We start from the raw sequence: 13,722 nt of genomic DNA on the forward strand, positions 1-13,722 counted from the left end.
CAGAGCAGAGCTAGAGGAGATGAGAATGTTTGAAAATCCCACCATATGCATAGGAAGCAGGTAAAAGAGACAGAATTGCTTTAGCATTGAGAGGCATTGCTTCATTCAGTTCGTTAACGAAATACTTTGTCCTTTGAAAAATGTGGCACTGGAGAAAGTCTTGTCTTTGGCTAGGGACAGACATTACACATAAACTGGTTTAAGTGATCAGAAACTAGTTTAAACCTGTAAAAGAACAGACTTTTAGTGCACATAAACCAGTTTGAAAATGGCTGGAACTGACTTGAGATAAACCTGATTAAATGTAGCATCAGACTTAACTTATTTGGGTCAAACCTGTTTATGCAATGTCTGTCCCAGACCCCTTGCTGGTTTAAAATAAGCCAGAGTCCCCCAGCATCCCAGCATGCTCTCTGGGCTGGGTAGGGCTCTCTGCTCCACAGCAGGGCTGGCCCCTCCCCTCTACTCCCTGGCTGCAGATCCAGCAGAGACTGCAGGCATCTGCCTGGCTTCTGCCTGCTAAGCAGGGATTATTCCCCTCGCCCCTCTGCTTTACAGACACCTCTCAGCATTAGCTAGCAGACCATACGCTGGATACAGTCTGTGCTGTGGGAGACAACAAAGGCAAAAGGCTTTTTAGAGCTAATCAACTGGTATCTGATAATGTCTTTCCTTGGAAAAGCTGTTTAAGATCTAGAACTAATGGAGAAAGACTTTGTTTTCTTAATGGGTTGATTAACACGGAGTTAGGGGTGATAAACATTCCCTGCTGGGCTGCTCCCTAGTCCTGCTGGGGCCTGGCCACACACCCCTCAGCTCAGTACATTGGAAGGGAAGAGAGGGCTGCTCTAGCATCCCCCGGTTTCTAGCCTGAGCCACTCTAGGCATGTGCCTGCATTTTTTTCAGTCCAGAGGGGATGTCTGGGCAGTTACAAACCAGTTTAGCCTAGCCAGGTTAGACTAGCCTGAAAAGACTGAATCAATTCAGACTCAGGCTTTTTGAATGTCAGTCCCTAGCCTTTGTCTCAGAAGATCTTGACAGTACAAAAATGGATGCTCCAAACTCTGCAGCTGTTTTAAAATTAGCTGAAATTATTTACACTGACCACATTAGAAGAAACTATACCAAGAGGGGGCAAATTCCCTGACTGCTGTAGTACTCCTACCACCCACCATCTCTCATCAGTAAATTTATGGAAGTTTAGATGGGTCAAATCTGAAATGGGTACTCAGAACCCCTTTCAAGAGGTTGGTACTAGTAAGACTCTTTTCAGTTAATGGTAGAAGTTAGGTAAGGGACAGGGCTCAGGGGAACCAGGGTCAGGGGAACCAGGGTCAGCACTGTACCACCAGCTGGTCAGGAAGAGGAAGTACAGTACATTTGGTAACTGGCCTCTCCATGCCCCAGCCAGTGGCTCATTGTCCCTTCTGTCCCTGCCTTTTCTCTGCAGGGCTCCCTATCCTCAGGCTGAGAACATTTCACCCCTGGAAGGGTGCTGGCCCTTAAGGGACACTGCCACCAGGCTTTTCAAATTAGTTTAATACAAGCAACTAGAAGCCCTTTCCAGGGAACTGAAGTCCCCTTCTAGTGGGTGAAGGGGACTCCACTGCCTTTGGTTGGAGACCGTTCCAGGGGACAGAGACCAGTGATGGCTCTTTGGCACAGGGCTGCCTTCAGCAAGTCACACTAGGGGTGATCTCTGACCACCAGATCCTCTATTCCCAGCTTGGTGCCTTCCTGCACTATAGACAAAGACTGGGTGCTGTACTGGGGTTCACTTACCTTGATGGCAAACACCATTGTCTGGTGGCTAAAAATGGGCAGCTCTAAGCATAACTGCCTGGGGCTGGTCAGCTGACCTCCCTCACTCTTCCCCATTTTTTCCCCAAGAATGGACTTCTAATGCTGGAGGAACTTCTAACAAGCCTCTCATTTATTTAAATGATATTTTTAAATGAGCCATGTTAATACTTTTCAGTTAGTCAGCTAGGTGCTGTTCATTCCCATTAAAATAAACTTACTTTTTAAATAAATGAATGGGACACAATACATTAATGACTTTGTCAATAAAACTGATATGTTTAGGATATATGTTCTAGGATCAAAAAATTTTCTGAGGCTATACACAAAGTTTGTGGCTGTCTGTGTGCACAGGCAATATTTAAATCCCTATAAAGTATCTTAAGCAGTTTGCATTCCACAGATAAAGGAATAAGAAGTTCCAAAAAAGAAACCAGGCCCTGATTCCCTAAGCATTTACACATTGTGCTTAAGGGTGAGCAAGAGAGTAACCTCACTGAAATCAAATTAAGCATATGATGTGAGCTAGTAGGAATGATGCTTTATCACTATGCTAATCTTTATTCCTCGTGTAAATGCCACAATGTCATGGAGCACTATGTAAGAGCTAGGTATTATTTTTATCTGAATCTACGTAGTAGTATATTTAGATACAGCATGGCTGCATTTGTTAATTGATACTTGTAGAATTATGGGTCACAGAATCTTAATGAGAAATGGTCACTGATTGCCATCATTATTATGCCGTTTGTCTAATCAGAAATGTGAAAGTACGCATTATTTAGTAAGCTGTTTATGCCTGGAAATAAGGTCAAGATTTTGCAATAATCATACAGTTATGATTAAGACATTTTTCTTTTGGAGACTCTAGAGTAAATTAAACTGACTTAAAAAAAATATATCAAGTCTGTCATTGCATCCTTGCAGGGCAGAGTTAAGGTTGTTTAAGTGCCTTACCTGCATTTCAATGCACCAGTGTGCTCAGATTCTTTAAATCCTTCATTTGAATGCGATTCCCTAGGATTCTAATGCTCATTTTTTTTATAGTTAAAGGTTGCTGTGATACTGTTTTACACTTAAGGCACAAGTATGCACTCCAAATCTCAAACTCAGTGGGCATGTCTACACAAGACACTACGTCACCATAGTGACAAGCTACGGTGATGTAGCATCGGTGGGCACTAACTGTGATGCCACTGCTACTGCTCAGTAGCCAGTTGCTACTGCACAGTAGGGTCGAAAACAACCTGTGCACCACCAGGACTGCACAGGACTGGTGGGTACTGCACAGTCATTTAGTACTTGCTAAATGACTGTGCAGTACCAAGTGTGCAATCAAAGGTACGTATATACGCACCCAGCATAATTTAGCTGCTTTCTTGACATAAGACCAAAGGATCTTTAGACTCCAATCTTGCAAACACTTTTACACATGCTTGCTCCAGGGGACTGTTGACATGTGAAAAATACTTGAGAACAGTACTGATACCAAAGTACTTGTGGTATGGGCTTATAGGAGCAGAGAGTTAGGCATTCTTGGGTGGGTTAACTTTAACATTCCCTTCCATTGTGGGTTAACACCAGATATGCTTCATGCAGCAGTCCTAAATATTCCACAAGAAAGCTTTTTGTGTATTAATATAGGCAAAAGCCAAGTTGTTTTGATTTTCCTGGCCTGGAGGCAGACTGCACAGTTTTTGCTCCCTGAACCAAGGCAGTTGGCGTTAAGCAGTGAGCCACGGCTTTAATAAGCCTGCTTCTACAGGTACTATAGTTTAATAAAATGCACTGTAGTGAAACATTCATTCTCAATTTGCAGTAAGTAGTTTGAAAACCATTCCCCATCTCTCTGACTTGCCCGTGATATAGCTGGGATGTTTTAAGCTTGGTTCACTAATGCAGCCTCAGAAATTTGCATCTGTTCGGTGAAAGATTCAAGGCTAAGGGAAGTGGATGCTAATACAGGAGTCTGCATCTGGATTGGTGAAGCAGATAATCCGAGATTAATTTCATCTGACAAAAGAAATCTATTATTAAAGTGTCAGACTCTGGTGCATAACTAGTAGCTCTGAGAAAGACTGGAGATGTAATTCAGTGTTTGCATTTGTGGAGTCACGCGTTTGGTGTTGCCTGCAGCTGTGTAACATTTCTATGGAAAAAGCTAAAATCCATTTGAAGAGGGCCAAGAATCTCCTATTTTATTACTTAGGTCCTTTGGTTTGACTGAGCAGTGAGCCTGTATGGATAGGTCTATGCTGCTTCCCCAGCACTGTTGAGTACATTGCCAATTGCACTGCACATCAGCCAGACCTAGAAAAAAGACAGTGAAGACAGTGTGAGGATGCCTCAGCTGCCACTCTTGAGATTCCCGTCACAGTAGTGCTTGAGGGCAATGACAAGGGTTCCCTCAGGGTGGCTTTGCTTCCTCATTTTCAAGTCTGAGCAAGGGTGGAGTGGATGGGCAAGGTCATATTTCTTGGAGGTGCTCTCAACAGTACAGGGAAACCAGTACAGATATACCCTCTATGAAAGAGTGCCAATCATTAACTGCAGACTAATTAATACAGGGCTTGTCAAACTCAAAGGTGGACTGTCTACCTACAGCCTAGGCCTGGGAACTTTATTTAACTACACAGACAAGGATCAGAAAGGAAAGCTACAGAGGGATTCAATCCATAATGCCTAATTTACTACAGCTCTGCATCTTGTGCGTCAGCTACAGCAGTACAAAGTGAAGGTTAAACTGGTATATGGCGCTGATTTTGCGCTGTTGTCAGTGACTGTACACAGTGGGCACATCTACACATTCATTTATACACCATAGTTACTGCACATTAAGTTTACTACCTCTAATAACAGGTACTAACTCAATGCACAGTAACTGACGCTACTGTGCAATAGCACCAGCGCATGCCTTTTGGTGACACTAATGCACAGTAGCCCAATTCTACTGTGCATTAATGCAATGACATGGTGTGACAGGAGGCACACTCGGGGCCAGGTCTCAAGCCGTCCCGCCTACCTGTCTATATGGGGCAGTCTGCCAAGTCTCTCCTGCTACAACTTTACTGGAATAAACTGGTGGTAAATGTGGGAATCTGCCCATTATATGCCCCGATGCCAGGAGTCACTATCCATGGCTCTGTATCTCCCCTACACCATGGCCCATGCCTTGAAGATGGCATCCAGAATGTTACTGTACTCCTGGCTTAAAGCCGGACCAAACTTAGTCTTCTGTCAGGCCTCTTGCACACACTCATACTGCCCCTCTCTCACTGGGGCCTCCTTCACTCTGCCCTCTTTCACAGGGTTTCTTACTAGCTGCATGATACTGTTCCTTCTTCACTCTGCCCTGCTCCCTTTTGGAGCGGCTCCTGTAGGGATCTGATGGGGCTTACCAGACTCACTCCTTGACATTAGGAGGCTTTTAGTTATTTACTATTTCTTGTAAATGCTCCCTCAAATGATAAACCTCTTAATTTTCATCATATTGCACCAGACTAATGAACCTCTGTCACCCAATGAGTACAACTGTCATGCAATGAGGCTGCAACATGAAGCATATTGGGACTCTCCCATGATCCTCATCTGGGTAGTGGCCAGCCAATTCACTGGGCATTGAGCTAAGCTTGCCCCAGCCCCTCACTGGGCAATTCTATTCACCAAAACACACAACACATACACACATCCAACTGTTACGAGGCTGGCCCATGTGCTGCCCTTCAAGCAGTCTACTCAGCATGGCCCCCAGTGCTGCCCTTAAAGCCCTTTCAGCCCTACTCAGCACCTCCTAATGCACAGTCCTTCAGGCTGTACAGACATACCCTACTCTGTGCGGGCCACACTACTGCCCCCTCTCTGAGTCGACACTACTGCCCCTGTCTGGGGCCTCTGGGTCTTATGCCCTTGTGGGGCTCAGGTGGTGGTAGATGTGCCTGCCCCCCACACCTTCATTGGGGTCTTACAGCCCCTGGGGCTCAGGTAGCTGTAGCCATGCCTGGCCCTCTCACCCAGTGTTGTGGGGGCTGGGGTTATTAAGGCACCCCAACCCACCTTTCACTGGGGAGGTGAATGGTCCTGGTATTTTCTGGGGGCTGCCCCACCACGGGCAGTCCCACCAGGCCTCCCTTCCCCAGCAGGGTGCAGTTTCAGGTCATGCCCAGGACCAGGAGCCTCCTGCCATCCCTACAGCTCCTGCCTTACCTCCGGGATGTTCCATAAGCTGCAGGGGAGCCAGCTGGTGTTGCTCCCTTGGCTACAAGCTGCTAACTGCTGACTGTCTGGCTTGCCTTTGTTTGCAAATGGCCACCTTAATCAGGCACCTGCCGGCTGCCTGCTCCAGCCCTTAAAGTGGCAGGCACCAAAGTTGCACTGCTACACACGGCCGTGATGTGCTAATGTGCAGTAGAATTCATCTATAGAACATTCAGCGTCTCATGAAGACATGCCCAGTGTCGGGAAATGGTGAATGAGCTTGCTGGGCATTCCCTCAGAATTGGTGCGAGTATCAGTGGAAGTCTCTAGGCTATATTCACGAGTGACAAATGATGGCACTTGTTAATCTCTGGGGAAAAAGTCAGATGCAAACACATGTACTAGGTACAATACCTGCACTTGAATCAAAGTAGCAGTTAGGGGTGTGCACTTCAGTATGATGTCTCTAGGCCATCTTGCCTGGTGTGAAAGAACAGGATAGAGAATGACAATTCATAGCCCTGTATCTGAACTATGAGAACAATACACAGCTATTATATTTTTATAAGGAAATATGGCCACAGGGTGGTATAATAATAATAATAATATAATATAATAAACTACAGCTACATGAAATTACACACAGAGAAATGGCTTTGAGCAACAGAAGGAAAGCTGCCTGTGTTACCATTTTCTTCTTTCACTAAAACAAGACCAGACTGGCTGCTCTCAGAAGACAAGGACAGACCATCACAAAACCTAAGCCAGGGGTTTTCAACCTTTTTGGATCATTGTACCTCCCTGGCAGCTGGACATGGAGCAGTGTACCCCTGGCCACTGAGCTGGGGGTTGGGGGGGATGGGGTGGCGCATGGCCTGATGCTGAGCGGGGATGGGGCAGGGGGGTGCAGCCGGATGCAGAGCGGCACCTTCCCCTGCCCACTGTGAATGGACAGGCGAGCAACACCTGCGTGGCAGCACAGGATGGTACATGGCGGCACTCCATCCCTGCCTGCCCGTGCATACCCCCTAGGGCTTTCTCAAGTGCCCACCGTGGGTACACAGACCCCTAGTTGACAACTCCTGTCCTAGGCTAATTCACATCAGTCTTTATACTGATGTAAATTACATTAGGATCAGGCAAGATAGAATGAAGCTATAATGGGGTAGCAGCATGCAGTAGGCAGCTATCGCTGTTCCTTGCCACTAGGTCTAGCAAATGCCTATTCCAGGATGGACATAGAAGATGAAAGCTAAACTGGTATTATATGTACCAGTAGAGTTTTACCCTGATTGTTTCTTCAGAAATTCTCCACTGGATCAGGCAAAGTGGCCTCAGTTTAGGATTTGTAGTATCTGCCCACTGCCTTTGACACTGCTGTAATGCCAGTTACATTGGTATAAACATGGTGCATCCAGCCCTTCACTTCCTCAACTCCTACATGATAGAAACCTAACTGCTGTTCAGCCTGGTGCCTCTCAAAAATTAAAAGGGAAAGCAGAGAGACCAAACCAGGAGAAGGGAAAAAGAAACCATTTGCTCTTTAGTGTTCCCTAGAAAGGGCTCTTAGCTGCTTGTATTGAACTAATGCCTACATTCCACACACCAGACTACTCATTTCTATCACCAATTTGTCACAGGCAATTGGGCCCTGAAAGGTTAATTATTAAATTAAGAAGATTTTCAAATAACAGACCATGGTTTGAAGTCAGCATAAACACATTTAAAACTTATAAATAATTCTTTTCTGTGTTGAAAAACTTACCTGCCCCTTCACTTAACTGCCAGGACCCAGATTTATAGAATGTCTTTGAAGACAGTCACTGATAGGGTAGCACAAGAAACGCTGGTCTCTGGGCCCACTCCTGCACCTATGCAGTCCATTTGTGGGAGGTTTGATGTTGATTTCAATGAGATCAGGGTGAATTTTTAACTGCTAGAAAGGTCTGCTGGTTTCCTTAATTCTTTTGCTAGTAATTGTATGCACTATTTATAGCTTTAAAGTGCTTTAGCAAGAGTTGGACCAGCAGTCTAAGACTGAAGCCCAAAAAGGTGTAGTACATGCAATGAACAGATATGCTTCCCCATGTTTCTGCATCTGTCTTTGCCACTGCAACATGCTCATAAAAAAACTGCCTCTAGGGCAATGAGGCCTCTATAGCTCAATAGCCTATGTAGTCTTGTCAGATCTTTGCTGGGATTAATGAGGGACCACAATCAGTAGCATAATGGTGATTATGTGGACACTTGTTCCATGAGAACTTGGTGGTCATCTGGGAGCTGAGCCCGGTGGAGGGAGGGAGGGCGCAGTTCAGTTCCTTGGGGCTGCGAGCCGCTGGGAGTTGATTTCCTCAGGCCCTGCACCAGAGCCAACCCGAGGAGGGTGTGGGGCCCAGGGCAAATCAGCTCATGCTGGGACCCACCCCCACCCTGATCCTGGGGTAGGCCCGTGCACAAGCTGATTTGCCCCGGGCCTGCCTGCCGCTGGCCCCAGGCGGCAGCACCACCCTCCTGTGATCTGGGAAGCGATTGGGGGCCCACACCCTCCCGGGGTGCGGGTGAGCTCCCGATCTTCATGCTGGATGGCAGGAGGCTGGTGCTGTTGGCTGGACATGGCCCGTGCTGGGAAAAATCAGTGCTGCCATTGGCCCCAGCTCACAGCACCAGCCTCCTGTCATCAGGCAGGCAAATTAGGGGCTTGCCCACACACCAGGGAGGGCTGCGGAAGCTGTGCCAGACTGTTGCTGGGGGTATGGGCCCCCGATCTGCCTGCCAGATGACAGGAGGCTGGTGCTGCCAGCTGGTGCAGCAGCAGCACTGATCTTTCCGGCACTGGGTACGGGCTTAGTGGTCATCTTCTCCATGAAACAGCACCAGAGAAGAGTTTTTACAGACCTGGAGCACATTTACACTGAGCATCAACTGCTGGAAGAGGTGTACAGATTTCGATATTCAAGTTCTAACAGCTTTTCAACTCCTCTTTAGTTATCAAACAATTTCAAGGTGTCACCATATGGCTTTAAGAAGAGTGTTTTTTACCCACTCTGGATTTTTTATTTCATCTACTATAAAAATATGATAACCCACTGTCCAGAGAGATCTCTGCAGAGAACAACCATAGAAATGTGCAGAGCTTCATTATGGGGTGGTATCCAAAGTCAACAAGACCATGATCTCATGTTTGGTATCTCCTTTCTAGATGGGGATACAAAATATCTCATGGCCCAGGCCCTTGTTCCATTAAGGTTCTTACTCTCGTGGTAGCAAATACCTAATGGCTGAGAGGAGGGTAAGAACCCCATAATACAACACTGCATATAGCTGAAAAAAATCCTTCCTGACCCCTGGAAGGCAGTCTGCTTACACTCTGAAGCGTGCAATTTAGTCATCTCTATCTTAGCTTTCAATAAATGCAAATGCTATTGGACTTAAATTCCATCTCTTTTCAAATGCTAGTGATATTGAGGACCTACTGGGACAATGATTGCCAAATAACAACTATGGCAAAATAAAATTACACCTGATCTATACTCACCTGCCCGGCTCATTGAGAGATGAAGGGTGATAACAGTTTGGAGTGAATCATGTAGGGCTCCTAAATGTCCATATATGCTCCATGCCACAAAAGATTAATGTCATAAGTTATGACACGGTCTTTGTGCGGTCACTTTGCATAACTCCACTGTGAAGTAACATCTGATGCTGCCACATCACCATCACATAAGGATGCAATGTTACCAAAATTGCAGTGACCCATCATGCATGTCAAGTCCAAAATGTTTTAATTGTACTGGAAGCAAAACAGACCAATGGAAAAAACTAGGAGCATCTTTTACATCCTGGGCTAGGCTGGCAGCTTTTAAAAGCAAGGCATTAGAAATTTAGGAGGGATACAACAAGAATCACACCAACGCTGATCTTTTAAAGTGACCCAGAAACAAAAAATTAATAGCACAGCCTGATAGAGATCCTTGTCTTTCCTGTGTTTGGCTTCAGCGTCACATTAGCTCAGCTCCCTGTCAAACAAGTTCTATTTTGCTGCTGTCAGCACAGTGGGCTTAACGTAGCTTAAGAAAAACATCTCGAGTATTCTTTATACTTCATATATCATCTCCAACAAGCCAGATAGCAGAAAACAAGCTGCTACTGTGCAGATGATTATTGGTGATCATGTACGCAGGCAGGCCCGACAATGGAAGAATAATGCTTGATTTTCTTAAGATCCGTTTTTAGCTGTGTGGAGCGGTGATGAATAACGACATTGGGCTGGGGGGTGGTTGCGTGTGTGAAATTTACAGAACTTGTATCAATTAAGTAAACACGACATGGAATTTCAATGTCGAGGAGAGAACAATAGCACCAGAATAGCACCATTCCGGCAAGAAACTTTTCCAGCAAGCCACAAATGTTACTCCCTTGTAATTACAGACCAACAGAATCACTGACTGCACAAGTTCTTTTCCTACCTCAGTATTGAAAGAGAGAGTTTAAGTAGACGTAAAATGGAAGACAGAGTCAAGGTGGACCAGGGACTGAAGAAAAGTGTTTATTTTTATTATTTTTATTTTACTTCTAATCTAGGTATAGTTAATAATGCCTTTGGGCTGTGGAATGGGCAAGATGACCTTAAAAGATCCACCCTATCTTCATTGCCTATGATTCTACGATTATAAAAGTTATAGCAATGATTTCAATTTGGTTTATCTTTCCTCAAATAGATCAACTGGTAATCTAATGGAAGCAGTAAGTCACTTCATTTCTCTTAATTATATTATTCTGGCCAACTTTGTTTCTATGGATGGTATTTGTTTCTGCAATCACAGTAATTTAATACTGTTATTGGCTGCAATCACAGAATTCTAAACAGGTCTCTATCTTTCTTTAATTGCAGCAAATAAAGACATTCTTTTAACACCATAGTAATGAGAACTTGGGGGATACATCCCTGAAATAATTCATGTCAATTTTCTAACATCAGCCTTTTAATTTAGGACAATCCCAAAAGATATGAAAATTGTTTCCTCATTCCAAGGCATCCCTGCCAGCATTTTGCTGTGAACTGTGTATCTATTTTGTTTTGCAAGGCTTGTGTTTGAAAAATCTAATCATAATTTTCCACTGGCATTCTCTTGATGAGAGGGAACTTGTACTGCTCATAGAAGCTAGCATTATATTCTTCTATCCTCTGTGCACAGATTTGATGGTTCATTTCCTTTTCCCAAGCTAACCTTGCATTGTCAATATTGCCCTGCAGTTGTGTAGAAAAAACCCCACATGCAATATACCTATTTGTATTTGTACCACAGATCTGATTATCTTGTCATTTCCTTGCATAGCGCTCTGGAGAGGAAAAAGCTTACATAAATGAAATTCTGACTTTCCAGAGTTTCCATATTAATTCCAGGGACCTTTACAAAGCTAAACTCTCTAGCTGCATGATGGAAGTGAAGCTGGAGAACCAGAGTTCAGAGGCTGAGACCACCTCGTACTCCTTGATCCATATCCGAGAGTACAGTGGTTGTGCAAGTAATGCATGAAAGGAACACAGGGCTAGAAGACTTCTCCTAGGTCATCAATTCCAGTCCTCTGCTACTGCAGACAACTATATAATATAGTCCCTTTCATAATATGACCAGGCTATATTTGTAAAGGAATTGCCTTTTTTAATTCCCACTATTTCTATTAGGAGGCTGCCCCAGAGTCCCTCTCTGCACATATTAGTTATTCAAGTGGATTTAGGTGTCTATTCCATCCTCTTCAAATCCTGAAAATACATTAATTCATCCAAATTTGCAACACAGTACTATCTTATTCTTAAGACTGAGTCACAAAAAAAGCATCAAGGAGAAGGAAGATCCACCCACCCGGTACATTAATGGTTTTTACTTGAGCACAGTGGAAGAGGATCACGTTTAGGCACTAAATCCACCTCCTTGCCTAATAATACCGGGGATAGAGCCTGGCCCTATTAGTACCTCTCATATGATTGGTCTCCATTCCCCTGTTCCTAGTAGCACTTTTCTAGACCTGTTCTTCTCCAAATACGAGTGACCAGAATTGTACATAGTATTCCAGATGAGGTCTTGTCAGCCCTTTACATTTGGAGGTGAAAAGGAGAGGGTATCAGGTCATCCTGAATCCAGAACTGGCTCATGCGGCAGAGGAGACCTCAGATACATCCTTGAATCACCAAGGCCTCATGCGAGATGCTCCTTAGATGACCACAAAGCTGGCATATCAATCCTATGATCACTGCCTGTCACCCTGGATGAACCAGCTTAGGAATCTCTGCACAACACTAAACGGTGCCATGTACACATATTTTAAGAGCCCAGGGATTTTTAAATATAATTTCCAGGAGTAATCCAATTGCTTGGAACCTATCCAGTCATCATTCAAATAAGGTTCCTTGTGGCGGGGGGGGGGGGGGGGGGGGGGGGTAGTAGATATGCTGGAGGGTAGGGTTAGGATTCAAGATGATGCCAGGCTATCCAAGGGAATACAGCCCAGTAGAAGCCAGGCTTGTGAGTTGGGTGGAGGGAAGAGAAAAACTGTCGAAGTCACTCACAAAAGCAGGTCTATATGGATGCGAGGAAATGACAAGTCACAGGTTCTAGGGAAGGCTGCATCCCAGGACTCAGTGGCCTGCAACTATGGTGAGAAACACCTGGAGGTTTGGGAGGAAGGAGAGTCCCTGACAGGACTGCCCAGTGCAAAAGGGCAGCAGTTTCAACGGAAAATAGATCATACACTAGGGGTCCTGGAGGAGGGTCATCATTGCAGGGCCCACAGAAAGGTCTTCTTCTAAAAGAATAGTAGCTTGAAAAGGGTTCCCTATCATTCGAGGGAATTTTTTTGCCCAAACACCAGAGTTTCTGAAGTGTGAACCAGCTGCATCGTCGCAGTGGCCAGCAGGGCAAAGCAATTATGTAGAGGTCTAATGAAAGGACATCATTGCATGTGGCGAGCTCTCAGAGAGCGATTCCCATCAGACAGCTGCACCATGCCTTTTGGTTAAGGACGTCTCATGTCCCTGACTTCCTTCCCCTCCTTTTCCCTTCCTTACCAGAATAACTACTGCTGGCCATTTGATAGTGCCAGACAATTAATGACTGCCATTGATCACTGAGCTCTCAGCACCTCCATCTCCTATACTATGTATCATATCCCTGTGAGAAGCTGGCACTGAAACTGTTAAATGCCACATGTGAAATGTTGTCAGCCTGCAAAATCCCATTGGGCAGCTGCTGTGTACTCTTATCTCCATGTGACCAGGCTCTGCAGTCTCCCTGGCTCTAAAGAAATGCTAATTTCCCCAACAGAATAGGCAAAGGGTGTTCAATTCAATTCCATTTCCCATGGGGTACATTGCTTCTCCCACCACTTTCTCTCACTCACACCTTGCCTATGTCTCCCTGAGCAGGGCATATCTCGACCCTGCCAAAAATCCAGCATTTCTTCCACTTTTTCCCCAAGGCTACTAGCCTGCCAGATCTAGTTCCTTTTCAGCTCAGATTAAGGGCATCAGAACACCTATTAATTTAAACTGGAGTAGGAGTGATCCTTCAGCCTTATGACTCATTTCAAGCAAAGGCCTTTTTTCCTGGCATCACAAACAGCTCCATTGCGCTTACTGAGGTAGTTTCAGATCAAGCTGTCCAATCTAACCTTGGCATTTACATTGTGCCCAATCACCACAGAGTCCACTAAAAAAAAAAAAAAAAAAA

The 13,722-nt window shown here is 45.0% G+C and overlaps 1 protein-coding gene across 2 annotated transcripts in view; it reads right to left on the reverse strand.

Annotated features, from left to right (window-relative positions):
• The window catches only part of LOC102382309 (high mobility group protein HMGI-C-like), a 92,578-nt gene that overhangs the window by 46,745 nt on the left and 32,111 nt on the right, over positions 1–13,722 (reverse strand). The window contains exon 1 of one of the 2 annotated variants that reach the window (XM_025204386.1): positions 6,005–6,048. The exons of the other annotated variant lie outside the window; for it this stretch is intronic. The gene's annotated coding sequence lies outside the window, so the exon portion shown is untranslated. Of the gene's footprint in view, positions 1–6,004; positions 6,049–13,722 lie in introns of those variants that run through there. 2 annotated transcript variants of the gene reach the window in all.

This window comes from Alligator sinensis, unplaced genomic scaffold (genome assembly GCF_000455745.1).
Source record: "Alligator sinensis unplaced genomic scaffold, ASM45574v1 scaffold858_1, whole genome shotgun sequence".
In the NCBI taxonomy this organism is placed as follows: domain Eukaryota; kingdom Metazoa; phylum Chordata; order Crocodylia; family Alligatoridae; genus Alligator; species Alligator sinensis.